The following is a 20,962-nucleotide window of genomic DNA, read 5'->3' on the forward strand; positions in this document are numbered from 1 at the left end:
GCCGAGCGGGGCTTCCATTCAGGACGGGGGCAGGAGGGAGGGAGAGAAGGGAAACGCAGCCCTTTGCCTCAGCCCGCCGGCTCCACCAACACCCCGTTGCTCGCTCACTCGTTCGTTCGTTCCTCCCCCCCTTCCTTTCCCTCGCCGCCGCAGCACAGAAGGGGAGCGAAGGCATGTGCGTCAGAAGAGGGCTGCTTGGCCGAGCGGGGCTTCCATTCAGGACGGGGGCAGGAGGGAGGGAGGGAAGGGAAACGCAGCCCTTTGCCTCAGCCCGCCGGCTCCACCAACACCCCGTTTCTCGCTCGCTTGTTCCTCCCCCCCTTCCTTTCCCTCGCCGCCGCAGCACAGAAGGGGAGCGAAGGCATGTGCGTCAGAAGAGGGGTAGTCTTATACGGCGAGTATATCTCAAATTCTATACTTTAACTAGAAAAGTTAGGGGGTTGTCTTATACACCCAGTCGTCTTATACGCCGGAAAATACGGTATATAAAACCAAAATTCTTACCATATTACTTATATATAAACTAATTCTAATCTAATCCTTAAACACAATAGATTTAACTAGTACTAATATAACCCAAGCAAAAATAAGTACCACATGTTTACTAAAAATAGATTATATATCTTATTTTTTCTTATCTATCCATTTATAAACTTTGTTCCATGTTTTGTAGAACATAGTGTCTTCTTGATCATTTAGACGTCTTGTCATCATATCCATTTCAGCGCAATCTAATATTTTCACGATAACTTCTTTTTCTTTAGGGACATCCTTCCCTTTCCAATTCTGCGCATAAATAATTCTAGCCGCAGTTAAAATGTGTATAATTAAATATAAAATTTCTTTCTTATAATTCTGATTAGTAATTCCTAATAGATAAAATTCCGGGTTAATTTCTATATCTTGCTTTACAAAAAAAAAAAAAAAAAGTTTAGAACTAAGGCACCTCAAACATGATCTAAGTATTGCCCACAAGATCATATGCTGCAATGTCCTGCCTGCAAAGACTACTTCAGCTTCAACCACAACAACACAAGAGCTCACAACAGATACAAGCTTAATATTAACCACTCCAAACTTGACTGTAAAAAATATGCTTTTAGTAATCGAGTTGTTGAAGCGTGGAATTCACTACCGGACTCTGTGGTATCATCCCCTAACCCCCAACACTTTACCCTTAGACTATCCACCATTGACCTCACCAAGTTCCTAAGAGGTCCGGAAAGAGCATACATAAGTGCACCAGAATGCCTACCGTCCCCTGTCCTATTGTCTCTCCTATATTTCATATATCTTCTCTTCTACACCTATATCTTTTTCTGCTATTCTCTCACAGTTATATTCCACTCCTTTATTTTCTCCTCTATTCCCCCTTTAATACATTTACCTGATTACATCCTCTATAACCCTCATTGTGTATTATTGTGTATTAGACAAAATAAATAAATAATGAATAAAATTTCAATTAAAGAGAAATCTTGGATTATACAACTGACAAATTGTATAAGGAACTGAGGTCACCCTGTTTCTTGTATAACTAGAGAAGAAGCTAAAAAAAGTCCTCCAGAAAGAATCTGGGATACAGAAACAGAAAAAGATGCACCAATCCTCAAATATTATAATAGGCCTTTTATTGGAATATAATATTTCAGTCAGTATTTCAATGTGTTAATCTAATTGTGGTAAATTGTAGAGGTGATACAGTAATATCATTTACTTTGTTTATAGTTTTTTTAAAAAATGTTTTTTCATTTTTATTATACAATCTTAATATTCTATCTTTAATATTTCAAACAATGTCTAACTACAAATTGTTCTAATACATTAAAGAGAACCAGGTTGGATTTATTAAAATCTAATATTTTGGATTTGATGTGACCCCAAATATAACACAGCATTCTTCATTGCTTTTTCAGACTAGGTATTTACCTGCTTCAGAGGCTCTGAGTGATAAAAACAAATTCCCCTTTTTCCACCAGATGGACATCAAAGAAGGGATCCACTACACAGCCATTGTCCAACTGCTTCTTCATTTCAGATGGACCCTGATTGGCCTCTTTGCTTCAGACACAGAGAAGGGAGAGAATTTCATGAGGACTTTCCCTTCTATGCTTGTTAGGAATGGAATTTGTGTGGTTATATCGCAACAACTCTCAACAACTGAACCTACAGCCTCCCTCAGGGATGCCCTCTCTAAGTGGAGACAAGTCAATGTCTTTGTTCACTTCATGGAAAGTGAGCCCCTTTGGGACAGAATTCTTCCTTTCCATGAAACATTTCTGCGCTTGCCGGGACTCATTGAAGAGAAAGTCTGGATCCTCACAACTTTTGCAGCGTATACAATAAACAAGCACAAACTTCTCAAATACGTCCACAGTATTTTGCTGTTTGGTTATCTGCTCAAAGGAAGGCCAGAAGATGAAGCCTTTCTACCCCATTTCTTTGTGGAAGAGAAGTTTCAAGATCACAATTTTCTCTGTTCTCTTACAAAGAACATCTTTTCTGTCAAAGGCCGCAGAAGATGCACCCAGAAAGCCCCACTGGAGACCGAGTGGAAAAGGAACAGAAGACAGATCACAAATTACTATGAGATTTACAGTATGACGAAGACTCTGGCCCATGTCTTGAATGCCGCCTATTCCTCCAGATTGAGGAGGAGAAGGAAGGAGGGAGAAAAGAGGTTGGGGTCTCCAAGGCTGCAGCCATGGCAGGTAGGGGTCCTGTTCTAGATCCATTAATCTTAGATCCTTTTGAGAAAGAATCCAGAGGAGAAGGAGGAGAATCGTCTCAACAGATCTGCCCAATTTAATTACCCAGCGAATAATGGTTCCAAAGTGGTGTGTGGGGGGGTGCCTAACTTTTTTACTACCACTCTGTGGGCGTGGCTTATTTTGTGGCTGTGGCTTGATGGCATGTGACTGGGTGGGAGTGGTGTGATTCAGCAGGTGATGCTGGGTGGTCATGTGATCATGTGGTCTTCCTCTTTCTTTCTCATCTTCCTTCCTTCCTTGCTTCCTTCCTTTCTTCCTCCCTCCTTCCTTCCCTCCTTTCTTTTTCTTCCTTTCTTCCTCCCTCCCTCCTTCCTTCCCTTTTCTTTCTTTCTCTTTCTCTACCCATCTCTTACTTTCCCTCCCTCCCACCCAGACATCCAACTTCCTTCTCACTCCTTCCTTTCTCCTCTGCCTCCCTCTATTCTTTCTATTTCTTTCTTTTCTTTCTTTCTATCCCATCTCTTTCTTTCTTTCTTTCTTTTTTTGCTCCCTCCCTCCCACCCACCGAACCTTCCTCCTCACTCCTACGTTCTTTCCTTCATTCCTTCATTCCTTTGTTCCTCCTTCCCTCCCTCTCTCCCTCCCTCCTTCCTTTCTTTCCCACCCACCCACCCATCCAACTTCTTTCTTCCTCCCTCCCTTCTTTCCTTCCTCCCCCTCCCTTCTCTCTCTCTTTTCTTTCTTTCTTTCTCTCTCTCTCTGTCTTTATTTCTCTCCCCCTCTTTTCCTTTCCCTTCCTTCCTTCCTTCCTTCCTGCTTTCCTCCTTCCCTCCCTACTTTCTCTTTTTCTCTCTTTCCTTTTTTCTTTCTCTTTCTCTCTCTTTCTTTTTCTTTCTCTCTCTTTCTCTTTCTTTCTTTTTCCTTCTTTCCCTTTCTCTCCCCCTCTCTGTCTTTCTTTCAAATGTGCACTCCCCCTCTGCTACTTTCTCTCCATCCCCTTTCTCTCTCTGCAAAAGTGGCTCATTACCTGAAAGATATTGAGAAACTGGAAGCATAAGGGGACACGGGGGTGGGTGGGGGTGGAGAGAGCTATGAAACTGACGGCAGAGGATGGTGGGAATGTGTTACGAAAGGAGATACAGGTCACGCGTTCGGAGCTTCTCCTGCTCAGAATGATGGGGGGTGAACAGGGGGCAGCAGCTCTCTCTGGTTCCCCCCCACCCTGGCAGAACCATGTGCCAGCTGGAGAAGCCCTGAAAGAGCTTCAGGAGTTGCTGGACAGTAGGAAGAGGGCCCGTAAATGTTTGTAGCCATGCAGCTGCAAAGCTTGCCACACTGCTCCCCACCTTCTCTGCCATGCCTGCAACTTTTATCCAGAGGTGCTGGCTGGCAGGGACAGGGAAGCAGTTCTGGAAAACTTTGCAGGTACATACAAAGATTCCCGGACCAGCTCCCTCTCTCCCTGCCAGCCAGCACCACCTGAAGTGTCTCCTAGGTCAGCAGAGGCACCGCAAGCCCCCCTGTGTCTCATTTTGGGCCTAGAAAGCCTTCCTACATCCCCCAGGGGCCAAAAGGGGCAGGGGGGACTCTGGGAGCAGCGGTGGGTTGTGACTGACCTTGCTACCAGTTTGCTTCCTCCTGCAGAGTGTGGCAAAAAAAGAAGAAGAAGAAAGCAAAAAACCAAATGGCAGCCACATGTACAATGCTGGAACTCGGCTTCTGCACATGCACAGAAGGAAATACATTTAATTTTTTTAAAAAAAAAACCTACCCAAAACAAAATGTTGATGCATGTGCAGTGCTGAAAACCTGACTTCTGTGCATGCTCAGAAGAAGAAGAAAAAAATAAAGAATTTTCTCCAAATCAAAAAATTATTCAATACAAATTTGGGGAAAAAATGTCGGCCCCTGGGAATTGGTACCAGGGCAGTGATGTTACTGGTGGCCCTGACTGGACCGGACAGGTAGGAATCCGCCCCTGTTCCAAAGACTAGATACTGTGGCATTTCGATACTAAACACTGTTAATTTCAAAATACTGTAGTCTTTTAAAAAATAAAGTCCTGTATGTAGAGGTTTGTGACTAGCATTGTGGAATTTTACCTTTATAAATTTGAAGGGATACCCTGAGACCATCTAGCCCAACCCCTCCTCTCTGCTTGAATCCCAGTTAAAGCTTCTCTGACTGATGGCTGCTCCGTCTTTGCATTCAGAGAATCCAGGAAGAGGAGGCTGAACTTCTCTGCTTTACTGCCCTTTGACCTCTGCCTCCCAGCAATCTGCCTCCTTGCAGCAAAGAGCAAACAGCCAGTTTTAGCAGCTGCCCCACCATCAGCTGTTTCAGGCCTAGAGATTCGCATTGCTGCCTCCGTGTGCCCCATTTTATACCCTTTCCGATCCCGACCACCCAGAAAATGGAGCATGCAGAGGCGTCAATAGCCTATGGCAATCCTTGCAGCCTGAAACAGCTGATGAGGCTGAGCCAACCAACAATTATCTGCTTGTGCTAATCAGGCTGTGCTTGCTGCAAGGAGGCAAATTTCTGGAAGGCAGAGGCAGATCCCCCCCCCCTTTTTTTTTCCTCCCCAAAAAAGGTAAGTGTATTTGATAGTCTGGAGCATCTTATACTATGTTTATCCTTCCCTGAAGTTTATGTACATTTTTTGCAAATTCTCCTCCAAGCTTGCTGCTTTTCCTTAAGTTGGAGTCTCCCCAAGCCACAAGGTTCACTTCCTGGGATTCTTATGGCTGCCTTTGCCTCCTTTCCAAGAATATCTCCCTACTGATTCATATTCTGTTTCCAGTTAACTACGATTTTGAAGATCATTTTCACAAACGTGCATGTCAAGTTTGGTGTCCCTCATCTTTCTTCCAGTCCATCATTAATGTTCTTATATGAGACTCTACTGTTACTCAAGTCCTATGTGTTAAAAAAAAAACCTAGATGATTTTTCTTCTGCTTTTTATTCCTGCACCCTTCTCTCTGTTAAAATCATGAATATTCTTTCTGTAAACTTGATTAGAACTCATTAGATGTTCTCTTATTTAAAAAGGTAAAAAACAAGCTTCAAAAAATTGAACTATTACAAAAACAAAACAAAAGTACCGGTAGATGAAACATATTTTTAAAACTGTATATTTAAAAACAGACAAACCCACATACATATACTGTATATTGTCCCCCAGTTGAATGCTATAACGGGGGTCCTCAAACTTAGGTGGGCAATTCACAGTCCTTCAGATGGCTGGGGGGCGGGACCAGGTGGGTGGTCATGTGACTGGGTGGGCATTTTTTCTCTTTCTCCATCCTGAGCTGTACTTGCTCACCCCGAGGAATGTGTTTATTTAATAAGACCCCCCTCAAAGGGAAAAAGAGCACAAACTTGCCTAACTTCATTACAACAGCAGCTTCAGGCTCCTCAAAACAGGCCATTAAAAAAAGAATGAAAGAAACAGGATTTCCTTCAAAATAACTCCTGATCACAGAGCACAGAAGTCCTGAGAGGCTGAGAGAAGCTGTCAATCAAGGCCCCTCCCTTCTCCTCTCTAGGGGCCCACGTGGGTCCTTCCCCTTCGGTTCCAGCCAAAGGCTTCTGGCTTTGCAGAGCTGTGAGTGCCTGACAGCAGGGGAGGGGGCCAGGGGAGGGAGGGGAGACCAGCCTCCTTCTTTTAGTTCTTTGGGATTTTAAGCCGGAAGGAGAATTCAAACTAATTTGCTTCTTGCCACACTTGTGCATATGTATCCACACACAGGAAAGCTACCAAAATTGTCCAGCAACCAATTGGGTGGATGTACTTTATATATGGCAAGAACCAAAGCAGTGGGTGAATTCTCCTTCAGGCCTTACACTGTGGTTGCACTTGAATCAGTGTTAGCCAACTTCATCCGATTTTGAAAAAGCTAGGAGACATGGAGACATGTCCCCCCACCCACTTTTAGAAGCAGCCCCTCCCCTACTCACCCACTGGAAGCAGCTGTGTCATCAGAAGGGAGCTCAACCAGTGAAAGAACTGTTGCTGGAGTGGATTCTTGAGGGAAGATAACGTCAACGGTGAGGGGTGGGGCAAGAGGCGGGGCTTAATTCCACCACTCCGTGCACTGGATACTTTGCATTGGTGGGCCATATCCAGACCTTGGACTGTAGTTTGAGGGTCCCTGTATTAGAACATAGAATAATAGAGTTGGAAGGGACCTTGGAGGTCTTCTAGTCCAACCCCCTCCCTAGGCAGGAGACCCTACACCACTTCAGACAAATGGTTACCCAACATCTTTAAACCTTCCAGGGTTGGAGCATTTGCAACCTCTGGAGGCAAACTGTTCCACTGATTAATTGTTCTGTCAGGAATTTTCTCCTTAGTTCTAAGTTGCTTCTATCCTTGTTTAGTTTCCACCCATTGCTTCTTGTCCTGCTCAGGTGCTTTGACTCCCTCTTCTCTGTGGCAACCCCTGAGATATTGGAAGACCTCTCTCATGTCTCCCCTGGTCCTTCTTTTCATTAAATTAACCATGCCCAGTTCCTGCAACTATTATTCATGTTTTAGCCTCCAGTCCTTCTTTTCATTAAATTAACCATGCCCAGTTCCTGCAACTATTATTCATGTTTTAGCCTCCAGTCCCCTAATCCTCTTTGTTGCTCTTCTCTGCACTCTTTCTAGAATCTCCAGATCTTTTTTACATTCTGGCAACAAAAACTGAATGCAGCATTCCAGGTTTGGCCTTAAAAAGTCATTATAAAGTGGTATTAACACTTCAGGTGATCTTGATTCTATCCCTCTGTTTATGCAGCATAGAACTGTGTTGGTTTTTTTCCGCAGTGCTGCACACGGCTGGCTCCTATTTAAATGGTTCTCCACTAGGACTCCAAAGATCCTAGTAATAACAGAGATATACATGGTTTTCTAAAACTGTTTTAAATTGCTTGTAACTGTTTTTAGGGGTTTTTACATTTTACATTGAAGTTACAGGAGTTTCTTATCTACCACAGGCCACAATCATTATCATTATCCATCCAGCATCTGATCCATCTAATGATTAAATATCTTTGTTCCATTTTTAATAATAATACATGCATTCCACTCCCCAAAGTCATAGGATCTCCTGTAAATTGAAACATGATGACTCTTAAGATTTTGTTTTCCAGTTAAATATGAGAAGTCCATTCCCCCATCTCCCTCAATCTTCTTGAAAGGATTCATTTCATCGGTCATCAGTTCACTTTGAATTTTCAGGGTCCATAGCCTCTCCAGCCATCTCCAAGCAGCCTGCCTTCAAAGCAGATTCCTTTTTCAGGGATGCCAGCAGCAAATTAAATTCCAGTCCATTTGGCCACCCACCCACCCATCCACCAACCCACCCATCAAGCCACCCACCCACCCATCCATCCATCCATCCAATCCATCCAATCCATCCAATCCATCCGATTCAACAATTGTTGCTTGCTTCTAATTATCATCTTTAAATTGATTTAAAAAAAATGTTATTATATAAAACTTTTAAAGTGAAGTTTCAAATAAGGCTAGTAAATTGAGAGATTTATATTTTTAAATCACATCAAATTAGCTTTTAAAAATTGATGACCAATGGCAAATTGCTATTTATAACTTCCAGATTACATAGGAAAAGTTAAGAAAGATTAAAAATCATTTTGGTATTACTTTGAAGACAATTCTTGTCCACTTAGTTATCATACTATCCAACCCTCAGATTCCTGATTGTTTGTTTGTTTGTTTATTTGTTTGTTTATTTATTTATTTATTTTGTCCAATGCAAATTGAAAGTTAAAGAGAATAAAAACATGTAGTAGTAAATATCAGGGAAAGGATAGAAGAAAAGATATGAGAATAGAATACATCAATGAAGAATAGAGGAAAGGATATATGCCTGGAGGTGTTGGGGACTGGATGGGTGTCAACAGACTCAAACTCAACCCAGATAAGACGGAGCGGCTGTGGATTCTGCCTCCCAGGGACAATTCCATCTATCTTTCCATAACCTTGGGGTGGGGGGAATTATCAAGGGCGTTCTCCTTGATCCACAGCTCACATTAGAGAACCATCTTTCAGCTGTGGCAAGGGGGATGTTTGCCCAGGTTTGCCTGGTGCACCAGTTGCGGCCCTATCTGGACTGGGACTCACTGCTCAGTCACTCATGCCCTCATCACCTTGAGGTTCGACTACTGTAATGCTCTCTACATGGTGCTACCTTTGAAAAGTGTTTGGAAACTTCAGATTGTGCAGAATGCAGCTTTGAGAGCTATCATGGGCTTTTCTAAATATGCCCATGTTACACCAACACTCCGCAGTCTGCAATGGTTGCCGATCAATTTTGGTCACAAGTGTTGGTTATGACCTATAAAGCCCTTCATGGCATTGGGCCAGAATACCTCCGGGACCGCCTTCTGCTGCACGAATCCCAGCGACCGATTAGGTCCCACAGAGTTGGCCTTCTCTGGGTCCCGTCAACTAAACAATGCCATTTGGCAGGACCCAGAGGAAGAGCCTTCTCTGTGGCGGCCCAACCCTCTGGAACCAGCCCCCCCAGAGATTAGAACTGCCCCCACCCTCCTCGCCTTTCGCAAACTCCTTAAAACCCACTTCTGCTGTCAGGCATGGGGGAATTGAAACATCTCCCCTGGGCCTATACAGTTTATGTATGGTATGTTTGTGTGTATGTTTGCTTTTAATAATGGGGTTTTAGTGTTTCTCTTAAATTATTAGATTTGTTATATATTGTTTATTATTGCTGTGAGCCGCCCCGAGTCTACGGAGAGGGGTGGCATAGAAATCTAATAAATGAATGAATGAATGAATGAATGAATGAATGAATGAATGAATGAATTGGAAAAAAGATATATAAAATATAGGAGAGCCAATTGGACAGGGAACGGAAGGCACACTAGTGCAGTTATGCTCACCTCTTACTGACCTCAAAGGAATCTGGAGAGGTGAACCGTGGAAAGTCTAAGGGAAAAATGTTGGGGGTTGGGGGTTGACACCACAGAGTCCGGTAATGAGTTCCACGCTTCAACATCTCGATTGCTAAAGTTGTATTTTTTGCAGTCAAGTTTGGATGTTCCCATTCTAGTTTCATCCCTTTCTGGAGAAAAATGAATTTTGGAATATTTCACACTTGAAACTGTACTTGGACCAAAATGGAGAGATAAAAGCAGATCTGGGCATTATCTACTACTTGGTTCTCCCCAAGGAGGATCCCAAGAAAGAGGATCTGGCATATTTTATAAGACAGAGATTTTCTGTCAAACAAGATGCTCTTTCACGGCTAAAGTTGCTCAATAAGGTGGGAGAAATTTTGCTGTCTTTTCTGTTTTCTCTGTTTTCCTTTGTGCCTACCATGCCTGTCCTGATGTCTTTTTATCTCTTCTATCTCTGCTTTATACTTATATTATATTAAACATACTACAATACAATATTTTATATATATTTGTATGACAAATACATACATACATACATACATACATACATACATACATACATACATACATACAATAAAATAAAATAAAATAAAATAAAATAAAATAAAGCCTGAGGCCCCATTTCAAGAGGGGAAAGTTGAGAGTCTCCAGGGTGGTTGGCCTTCCATGCCAGTTGGTGTCATCTAATGGAGGTTCTTCAACAGACAGGACCTAAGTGGAGCAGCTTTGCCGTGTTTTATGGAAATCTTTCAAGATTTTACTGGTCAGAGGTTTCTTTATTCATCACAGTTTTATTCTACATTAAAAAAACTGAATGAAATAAAAGTTTCCTAAACCCTTTACAGTAAACTTTATTCTCAGTTTTAATATGAATATGTCATATACTTAAATCTTTTTTCTGCAGTTCCATCCCTTCAGACTTTATTAAATAGAAAAGTACTTTATTGTAATGTTAAATTGGAAAAGCAAAATGAAGAATCTGCCGGTTGTTATACCTCCTGCATCTGTTCAGAAATAGTCTAGAAGAGATTTCATGTTTAACCTCAGTGAAGACCAGAGGCTAATTGTCTCCATGCATTTCTACCTCCGTTTTCCATGGACGGAGAGTCCTAACATATTTCCTAACACATTCTCTTTTCTCTGCTCAGTCCCTGCCTGAGTCCAAATGTGTGGAAAGTTGTCGTCCTGGATTTGTCAAGAGGGCTCGAGAAGGAGAGCCAGTTTGCTGCTACGACTGCGTTCCTTGTCCGGAGGGGACCTTCTCCACTCAGGAAGGTGGGTGACACTGAGGAAAATGGGAAGATTTGTGGAACTGGATCCATCCAGAACCTTTTCATGAAAGTGCAGATTGAAGCAAACCTATGTTTTTCTTTATTTGTAACCTGCACAATTTCTTAACTAAAAGGAAGTAAATCAAAAAGACTTTAAAGGAGGTCTGGGAAGAGATGGGAGGTGGGGGTAGCAGACTGGTCAATCTTTACTAACAGCAGAGGAAATACCTCTTACACACTTTAGTTTGGATAAGTGCTGCAAAGTTTACCTTTCTAGGAACATCTGAGAGCTTTGAAACTTGATGACTTCTTTCAGGTCCACCTTCTGAAAGACTTTGCAATTCGCTGTATATTGGCCTCCCCTTGAGGATCATTGAGAAGGCCCATAATAAGAACCTAAGAACATAACAACAGCCATGCTGAATCTGGCCAAAGCCCATTGAGTCCAGCATTCTGTGTCACACAGTGGCCCCCCCAATTGTACATGGGGATCTTGAGCAGAAGGAGAAGCCAAAACCCACCCTTTCCCTTGACCCACAACAAATGGTACCCAAGAGAACCCTGCCTGCCTCAACCAACATAGAGGCAGCACTTGCACATCCGTTTCAATAAGCACCGATACACTTGGCATCCATGAATCTGTCTAATCCTGCCCTGAAGCTATCCAGGCTGACAGCTGTCACAACCTCTTCTGGAAGTAAATTCCATCAACCAAGGACCCTCTGGGTGAAGAAATATTTCCCTTTACTTGTCCTCACTTTCTTACCTATGAGCTTTAGGGTGTGATGTTGTGGATAGTTTTGGGGAAAACTCCTTACACAAATATTCTGCCAGTCATATTGATCAATCAATCAATCAAAATAGGTAGGGACCTTGGAGGTCTTCTAGTCCAGCCCCCTGCTCACACAGGAGAAATCTATACCAGTGATGGTGAACTTTTTCAGCATCATGTCTCCAAATCAGAACATGCAGATACACATGCTGGAGCATCAGAAACTCAAAGACCAACTGGCCAGCACACACATGACTGTTTTGGCCATTTTTTGGGCCATTTTCAGGCTGTTTTTCAGAACATTTTTGGTCCGAAAAAAAGCCTGAAATCTGTCTTTCTTTTGGCTGTTTTCTGGAACATTTTTCAGATTGTTTTCAGGCTGTTTCCCTGTGCTTCAGTTCCTGCAAAGGCTGGCATGTACACTGGAAATCAGAACATCAACTGGCAATGGCCCTCATGTCCACAGTGAGGGCTCTGATTGCCACCTCTGCCACTCGTGCCACAGTTTGCCATCAAAGACCTATATCATTTCAGACAAATGACTGTCCAGTCTCTTCTTAAAAACCTCCAATATTGAAGAACCCAAAACCTCTGTAGGCCAGCTGTTCCACTGGTTAATTGTTCTCACTGTTAGGAAGTTTCTCCTTAATTCCATATTGCTTCCAGATGTTACAGGATACTGTAGGCCTCCTCCAAGTCCCTTTAACTGCCATGGGGCAGGACTCAGGATGTTTGCCTAAAAAGATATTAGAATTCATTATTAACCTCTAATAATGTAGGTTCCTATGAAGATTCTACACATTGCACAGAAAATAATTAACATTTTATGACTCCCCTCAATTTCATATAGTACTTAGCTGCATTTTTAAAAATATCCTTTTTATCTCTTTTTAATGGAATTGTTTAGAAATACGTGTTGGAAAATGTTTCTGGAATTAGGTGTCAATGTTAAAAAATAAAATATTAAGGTAATATTGTTTTTTATTTTTCAGATACTGAAAAATGCACAAAGTGTCCGGATGATCAATATCCTAATGAGGACAGAGTCCAATGTATCCCCAAAGTTATAACCTTCCTGTCTTATGAAGAACATCTGGGCATCATTCTGGTGTCTTTTGCCCTACTGTTGTTCTTAACTACAGACTTTATTTTAATCATCTTCATTAAATACCGAGAAACTCCCATTGTCAAAGCCAACAACCGGGACCTCTCCTACATCCTCCTGGTCTCCCTCCTGCTTTGCTTCTTGTCTTCTTCTCTCTTCATTGGTCAACCAAGGAAAGCCACCTGCCTTCTCCAACAAACAGTCTTCAGCATGATCTTCTCAGTTGCTGTTTCTTCTCTCTTGGCCAAAACCATCATGGTGGTGCTGGCTTTCCTGGCCACAAAACCAGGCAACCAGGTGAAGAGATGGTTGGGGAAGAGCTTGGCCAACTCCATCATCCTTTCTTCTTCTGCTGTCCAAATTATCATCTGTTCCATCTGGCTGGGAGTTTCTCCCCCCTTCCCTGACTCTGACCTCCACTCCCAGCATGGAGAGATCATCCTGCAATGCAACGAAGGGGCTGTTGTCATGTTCTACGTCACCCTCAGCTACATGGGCTTCCTGGCTGCCATCTGCTTCACGGTGGCTTTCCTAGCGAGGAATCTGCCTGGGGCCTTCAATGAAGCCAAGCTGATCACCTTCAGCATGCTGGTCTTCTGCAGTGTCTGGGTGACTTTTGTGCCCACCTACCTGAGCACCAAAGGGAAATACATGGTGGCAGTTCAGGTCTTCTCCATCCTGGCCTCCAGTGCTGGTCTACTAGGTTGCATCTTCATCCCCAAGTGCTACATTATCCTTCTGAGGCCAGACCTGAACATAAAGGAGCATCTCACAGCCAGAACAAATGTAAAAACATGATATATTACACCATTGTGATATTGAAAAAAAAAGTTAATGTGACTTTTATTTTATTTCCATTTAGATACTATGCAAGAGTCAAATAAAACCATGTTTATATGTTTCAAAATGGGAAATTGTTGAACGATGGAAATTCTTGCAGCTCCATCCCCTTTCAATAAATCTTGCTAAAGAAATCTTTCAAAAAATCAGAGGAATTCAGCTGTTCAGCAACAGCTACTGAATATAAACACTTGTAGATAATAATGTGGGCAATTCCTAGCAGCTCAAAGTGTTTGTGAGAGAGAATGAGCAGGAAAAGAGGTCAGAACGAAGCTGTTGGAACCAAGTACCAGCTTGGTTGCCTGATCCTCTCTATGAGAATGCCAGAATGATGTCAGATGCCATGTTTGATTGGTTCTCAGCTTGGAAGGGAAATCTTTATCCTATATAATTTTGTCTTTCTTTGGGATTTCAGTTTGAGATTATTATTTTTTGTTTCTGTACTTTGCACCAAAAGTTTTTTTTCTTTCAAGCAGAAAAATAAAATCACAGTTTTCAGGCCTTTTAATTTTTCACTCTACAATTTCTGCCTAAAACATTTTCTCTGCTCCTCTTCCAAGCTCTTCTTGTCTGTGAAGGACTGGAGAAGATGTCCAGAGAAAAGGACCTGGAGACTCTTCCCAGGAGGAGTTGAAGGGATCCTGTCTAAAGGCAGGAAGAAGAGGATTAGACATCAAGTGGACTTTGGCTAAACTGGAAAACAGACTGGAAAACACACAAACCTTTAAATATGTACCACACTTTACATCCACAAAGTAACATCGACAAGTTGTACCTGCCAAGAAAAATAGGAGGCTGGGGTGACAATTTGCTTTGCATTTCCCACACTCTCCTTCCTGGGTTGCCCCCAACCTCAGGCTGGGCAGCTAGGTGAACAGGTGCCAATCAACAGTTGAGGAAAAAAGGGGGGAGGAAAAGGCCCCCTGCAACCCCTGCCGGTGCTGGTCTCCCTGCCGCTTTCCAAGGAGGAGAACTGGAGGGGGAGATTTAAAAATATCGGAAAGCCAAGGGAGAGTCACAAGGTTATTGTTGCCGCATGATGCCTTTTCATCTCAGCTGTGGGTGGAGTGAGGACTTCGCAAGGGAAAAAAGATGGCAGCCCAGACTCCTTTGGCGTGGGTCTCCTTTTTACCCCTGCTGCTGCGTGCTCCACACTTTTTTCCTCTTTCCTCCTTCCTGGCTTCAGACTGATTTACCTCCAAAGGAAACTGAGCATGCCTGTCTGCCTTTTGCCTGTTCTGCTTTTCTGGCTCTCCAGCCTGATGGAAAGGCTCTGAGGGGGGAGAGGCAAAGACTTCCCGGCTTCATTGACCCCTGTCCTAGCAGCGGGGATGCTGGGGTGGGCTGCTGCCCGGATGGAGGTAACGCAGTGAGGTAGCGAAAATGGAATTCCACCCCTGAGCACCTAATTGGCATTGATAGTTGAAAGAAAATGCAGGGCATCCACAGTGTGGTAGTAAAAATTTTTGGTAGCCCTTCACCGGCTGGGAGGAACCGCTGTGCAGTATCCCAAGGAAGGGGGTCCCTGCAGATGGGAGGCTATGGGGTGGGGGAGGTCCCCTGAGCCCCAGGATGGAATCTGGTCTTTAAGAGGTCTTCCCAGCATTGGCAGAAAAGTCCTTTCCTTGAACAATCCAGGCTGTCCCTGCAGGATCTCGGAGTAAAAGAATCTCGTGGAACCAGCCAGGGATCCCTCCTGAGAGGGAGGAGGAGGGGGCAAGGTTCTCCTCTTCCCCACTGAATATCAGAGCTGCCTGGAGCCCTTCCCATCCAATAGGTCTGTGGGGCGAGGGGGGGGAGAGAAAGGCTGGCTCCAACTCCAGCCTCCAAGAAATCTCCTGGACCACAAAACCCATCACTCCCTGTTCAGGCCAGCCTCCTCCCCTGAAGAATCCACAAATGGGGGGGAAGGGGCAGTCAGGCTCTTTTAGGGCCTTCGGGACTCCACCACCAAGAGTCTCTGCCAAAGGGGGAGACCCAGAAAGGCCCCTTGTTGACCCCCCTGCCGCCCCCAGTAAAAAGCCCCCAGCAGTACCTGCACGCCAAGTCTCCCCAGCACTTCAGCGAAGGGAAAAGTAATTGCCTTTCTCCCCCAGCTGGCCACTCCCTGTGTATTCGCTCCCATGTCCTCAGGACTGACAGAAGCTTCCGAGCCTCGCGCGCTGAACAGCAGTTTCAGAGGACCAACGGAACATACGCGAGAGAATATTTCCCCACACTAGCTCCTGGATAGGAGGGGCAGAAATTGCACGTGGGAGGACCTTTTGCAAGAAAGGCAGGAAGCCGGAACTCCTTTCCCCTCTAGGACTTCACAACTCTCTGGCCTTAACTCTTGCTCTGCGGCTCCATCAGACATAGATGATGCAGACTCTGTCCGTGAACTCCCCGGTGTCAATTGGCGTTGGGCCTTTCTCGGGAGTCGAAATGAACCCCTTGGTGACCGGTCAGATCTCAGCCCCGCTTGGATTGCAGTGCCAAAGAGGCAAAGGCATGTCTCTCTTGCCTCCGGCTCGCAAGGGGGGCTGCCGTGGCCGACCACCAGGGGGCTCCCTCCGCAGGCGGCGCTGCCCTGGCAGCTCTTTAGCCTCAAAGAGGAGCTGAGCATGCACACCTGCCTTTTGCCTGTCTGCTCCTTTTGCTCTCTATCCTGATAAAAAGGCACGGAGGGGGGAGGGGAGGAAAGACTTCCCCGGTGTCCGTCCCTTCCTTCCACCCTTTGCATGGAGACACCCCCTCCTCCCCAGTCAAGAGGTTGCAAGGGGGTCTGGCCGGAAGGGAGGCGCAGGGAAGAGCATCCCCGGGAAGGGGGTCCCACCAGATGGCAGCCAGCCATGGGAGGGAGGGAGGAGGAGGCCTTGCAAGGAGGGGGGGGCTTCCTATCTCCTCCGAGCCACAATTGCAGCCCGCGCAGGAATTTCTTTCCATTGGGGCTTCTTTCCCACTTGGTGCCAGGAACGTTTGGATGCTCTTCGGGAACCCCAGGAAGGAGCCTGCTTTTATAAGGGGTCTCCCCAGCGTCGCCAAGCAAAGGGTGGCCCCTGTCTCCCCTCCCTCCTATACAGGATTTTCTTCCAGGAAAGAAATCCACGGAGAGGGGCGGCATACAAATCCAATAAATAAAATAAAGAAGCTGCTGGGGGCATTGCCGGGGGTTCCCTGCAGGGGGCTGGCGGGGGGCATTTGGGGACCCCTCCTGGGAGGGAGAGAGATACAAGCCTCCCCCCTCCTGGTTTTGAGCCCCGAGTCTTCGGAGAGGGGCGGCATACAAATCTAATAAATTGAATTGAATTGAATTTGTGCGTGTGTCTATCTGGGAATCCCATGGTTGTAAGACAAAGGCGTGGGAGGGGTGTTGTTGGTGCGGTGTTGTGGTTGCGTGTTGCATGTGGGTGAAGGAGAGCAGTGGAGGGGGAGGAGGAAGAAGAAGAGGAGGAGGAGGAGACGGAAGAGGAGGAGGGGGAGGAAGAAGAGGAGGAGGGGTGGGGGTTTAAAGCCCGGGAGGGAACCAAAGGGAACGTGAGAGCAGCAGGCAAGGGGCAGGCAAAGCACCCGAGAAAGTTAGTGATGTATATAGGACATAAGGTGCAGGGTGGATAGATTTAGACAGGATGTTATGAGAGAGATAATTGTAATGGGTTGGAATTTAATGAATTGCGTGAATATAGATAAGTTAACGAATAAGTGTTATAGATACACAGAAAATATACCAATATGCAATATTGCTAAATGAATATTAATTTTTACTGTTTAGGTCTTGTTGTGTTATGTAATATGTGCTGTCTTTTGAAAGTTGTTTTGTACATATGTATGTTTGTATTTATATGTTTTTAAAAACTGTTCAATATTTTTTTTAAAAAAAAAATGGACAGTCAGAAGCTGAAAGAGACCCCCAGAGAGACCCTGGCAAAGTCTGTGGAATGAATAGAAAGAACAGGAGTGAAAGACCTTGGGAAGATCTGGGGCTCAATGACTTGGGGAGAGAGAGAAGGAGGAGGAGGAAAGGAGGGAGGGAAAAGAAAATACAGGGAAGGGAGGAGTGGTGGGATTTAGCTGATTCTCTCTGGTTCAGGAGGTTGGGAGGTTGATCCTAGGTAGAGGCAGATGTTCTTTGGACAGGGGGTTTGACTAGATGACCTGCAAGGTCCCTTCCATCTCTGTTGATGTGTTCATCTGAACGGGCTGAATTGCCTGGCCCTGGCCCCTCCTTCTGGCCTCCCTTGCCTGGCCCCGCCCTGCCTCCCCCCTCCCCTCCTCAGGCTCCCAACCGCCCAGGAAAACAATTTTCTCCAAAATCCTGTGAATCTCTTTGGCTCAGGCACGGGGATTCCCCGCCGGTTCCGTCTCTGCGCCAAGCGAAGGAATTGTAGAAAGGCAGCTGAGCCCGGAATGGGGCGTCCTCGAAGTTAGGAATTGGGAGCATCCAGAAAGGAGGAAGACCAATGGGAATTCTCTCTTCTTTAGCATCATCTGTCTCCGGGCAGACTCTCCCTTGACTTCACCCACTGGAGGAGAGAGTTCAGCCCAGAGAAGAAGCCTCAGTTGGTTCTTCAGGCCAAGATCCCCCCTCCTCCTCCCTCCCTCTATCTCCGCTTCTCTCTCTCCTACTTCAGGTGAAGCCACAAAGGAATCTGCCCAGAAGCCGATGACGCTCCAGCAGGCAGAATTCCCATTGGTGCTGTTCCTCGTTCTGGCCCCTCCCACCTCCAACGGCAGAAATAAACGGTTCTCCGTGACAGCCCCTCCCCCCAATACAGAACGGCGGATTCTTCGTCTGGGGCTGGAAGCATCTGGCTGCTCACACACAGAGAGAGACACAAACACTATCCATCCTAAAACAAAAGGCTCCTTTTTATTATTTTTATTATCATGGCATAAAATAGAAAATAAAAGTAGTAAAAAAACGAGAAAGGGGAGGGAGGGGGGAATCGGTGAAATAAAGAGGAAAAGAAAAGAAAGGGAAAGGAAAGAAGATAGAAGAAGGCCTGGAATTAAGATTGATAGTATGTATGGTTTTTAATTATTATATACGTGATTTTAGTGATGTTTTTACTGGGTTTTTAAAACTTGTATTGTATTTATAACCGTTGTTAGCTGTTTAGAGTCCATTTCGGAGTGAGCAGCATATAAATGCAATGAATAGATAGATAGATAGATAGATAGATAGATAGATAGATAGATAGATAGATAGATAGACAGATAGATGATAGATAGATAGATAGAGAGATAGAAAGAGAGAAAGAAAGGGACAGGGAAAGGAAAGAAGAGAAAGGGAAAGAAAAGGAAATGGAAAAGAAAGTGAAAGCGAACGCTGGCTGGGGAATTCTGGGAGTTGAAGTCCAGATATCTTCAAGTTGTAAAGGTTGGGAAACACTGCCATAGGCTATTTCAGGAACTGGGTTAAGCCGAATGTGTGGACTCGTCCAAAAGAAAGAAAGAAGTGGGAGCGACGAGGGAAAGAAAGATCCTCCTGACATCGGTCAGGCGGATCGAGGCTTATTTACGGCTCCTTGGCACTTCTCCATTCTTGGAAGAGGCCTTGTTGACAAAACCATGTGCTTTCTAGCGAGGGGAGAGGGGAGGGGGATCCCACACCCGGCAGCCACCGGCGAGGAGCTGGAAAGGACGAGGGGAGAGAAAAAGCAGGGTACCAGCAGTCGGGCAGGTGTCTTGAGGGGGCACTCCCATCTGGAAGGAAGGGAAGAAAGGCGAGCTATGAAGAAAGGAGGGAGGGAGGGAGGGAGGAATGGTAAAAGGGGCAATCAAGAGAGGAATGGGTGAATGAATGGACGGAGGGTGGGAAGGAAGGAAGGAAAGAGGGAAGGGACAGGAAAATAAGTGGGAGTGGTGTCGCTTCACACGAGCTCGGAGAAAGTTTTTGCATTACGTTGAGATATCCACGACATGGAAAACTCGTGCCAATTAACACTGAAGCCCCCCTCCCCCCATAAACCGGGCGGGGAGTCTCGAGCCTTTGGTTCCCCCCACCAGAGGCAACAAGACCCCGGTGATGCCAGGTATGGATTCGCCACGGCCCGAAAACCAGCGGCTGCTTCAATCAGAGCATCTTCCTCCACTCCGTCCCAACTCTGGCGCTGCTCCTTTTCTAGGGGAGCTCAATGGAGGCCCCGTCCCCCGAGCGCCCCCTCCGCCTCAGAGAGGTATTTCCTCAGGTCACACCATTGACCTGCACACTACCTCGGCACGTCCTTTAAGACGTTCTCAGTCACCGTCCATGCCTCCCACAGCGCTGCCAGGAAGAGAGTTTGGAGAGGGCGACCCCGAGGCAGACATGGGGTTGCCAGCCTCCAGTTTACCACCCTTTGCCTCTTTCCGCAAGATGGACAGCAGCCCATCTTCCCAGGTCAGTTGGCCCCATAGACAGTTGGGAGCCAGTGGTGTGTGTGTGTGTGGAACAACTGCTTTCTTCGGGAGTCGGGTGGGGGAAGGGAAAGGTCTGGCGTGGAAGCTTTGCATTCCCCTCGCCTGGGGGGGTGTGTCTCTGCTCAAACCTGAGAGGGGGCCCTGCTTAACTCTGAGGACAAAGGGGGGGGCTCTCTCGCAGGAGCCCTTCCCGCCACCCGAGAGCTGCAACGGACAAGGCAGCAGCTTAGTGTACAAGAGAGAGAGAGAGAGAGAGCAAAAGAGAGGGAGAAAATGAAAGAAACAAGGAGAAAGAGAGGGAGGGAGAGGAAGGGAGGGTAGGAGGGACAGAGAAATAAAGAGACAAGGAGAGCGAGCGAGAGAGAGAGAGAATATTTTTGGGATTTTTTTTTACTAAACTTTTTTAGCCCCCCACCCAAATGGTGTCCCTCTTTCCTAATCTTAAAATCTGGTCACTTTAATCTTCACTCCTTTGTGACTGGATTTAATGAAGCACAGTGGACAGACACCAGCAGATGACACAGCTCCCCAAATCAACACAGACTGTGGACACTTCACACCAGTGTTCCCTCTAATTTTTGGGGGGAGTGGGCGGAAAAGTATAGTGTCTGAGCGGCAGTCCCTTCGGGACTGGGTGGCACAGAAATAATAAATAAATAAATAAACAAACAAACAAACAAACAAATTAAAAACCCACCCTGTTTTGCCTCAGAGAATTTCAAAATAAAATACTGTACTGTGTGTCTATAACAGTGAGCTCATAATAGGGCAACTCTATCAATATCAAAATGCCACTTAAATAGTTGAGCTAGTTTCAAACTAGATTTTGATTTTCTTTCTCTCTTCCTTACTCCCTTTTTTTTCTTTCTCTTTTCCTTCCTCTCTTTTTTCTATCTGTTTCTTCCTCTCTTCCTCTCTCTCTCCTTCCCTCTCACTCTTTCCCTCTCGGCT

The 20,962-nt window shown here is 45.3% G+C and overlaps 1 long non-coding RNA gene across 1 annotated transcript in view; it reads right to left on the bottom strand.

Moving 5' to 3' along the window:
• Positions 1 to 236: 236 nt before the first annotated feature.
• LOC139155162 (uncharacterized) overlaps positions 237 to 20,962 on the bottom strand; it is a 160,742-nt gene continuing 140,016 nt past the window's right edge. Inside the window, exons 2-3 of the long non-coding RNA XR_011557038.1 lie at positions 1,930 to 2,061; positions 237 to 786 (exon numbers count right to left, since the gene is read on the bottom strand). This is a non-coding gene — a long non-coding RNA (uncharacterized lncRNA). The remainder of the gene's footprint in view (positions 787 to 1,929; positions 2,062 to 20,962) is intronic.

Source organism: Erythrolamprus reginae, assembly GCF_031021105.1.
Source record: "Erythrolamprus reginae isolate rEryReg1 chromosome 13 unlocalized genomic scaffold, rEryReg1.hap1 SUPER_13_unloc_2, whole genome shotgun sequence".
NCBI classification, from domain to species: Eukaryota; Metazoa; Chordata; class Lepidosauria; order Squamata; family Dipsadidae; genus Erythrolamprus; species Erythrolamprus reginae.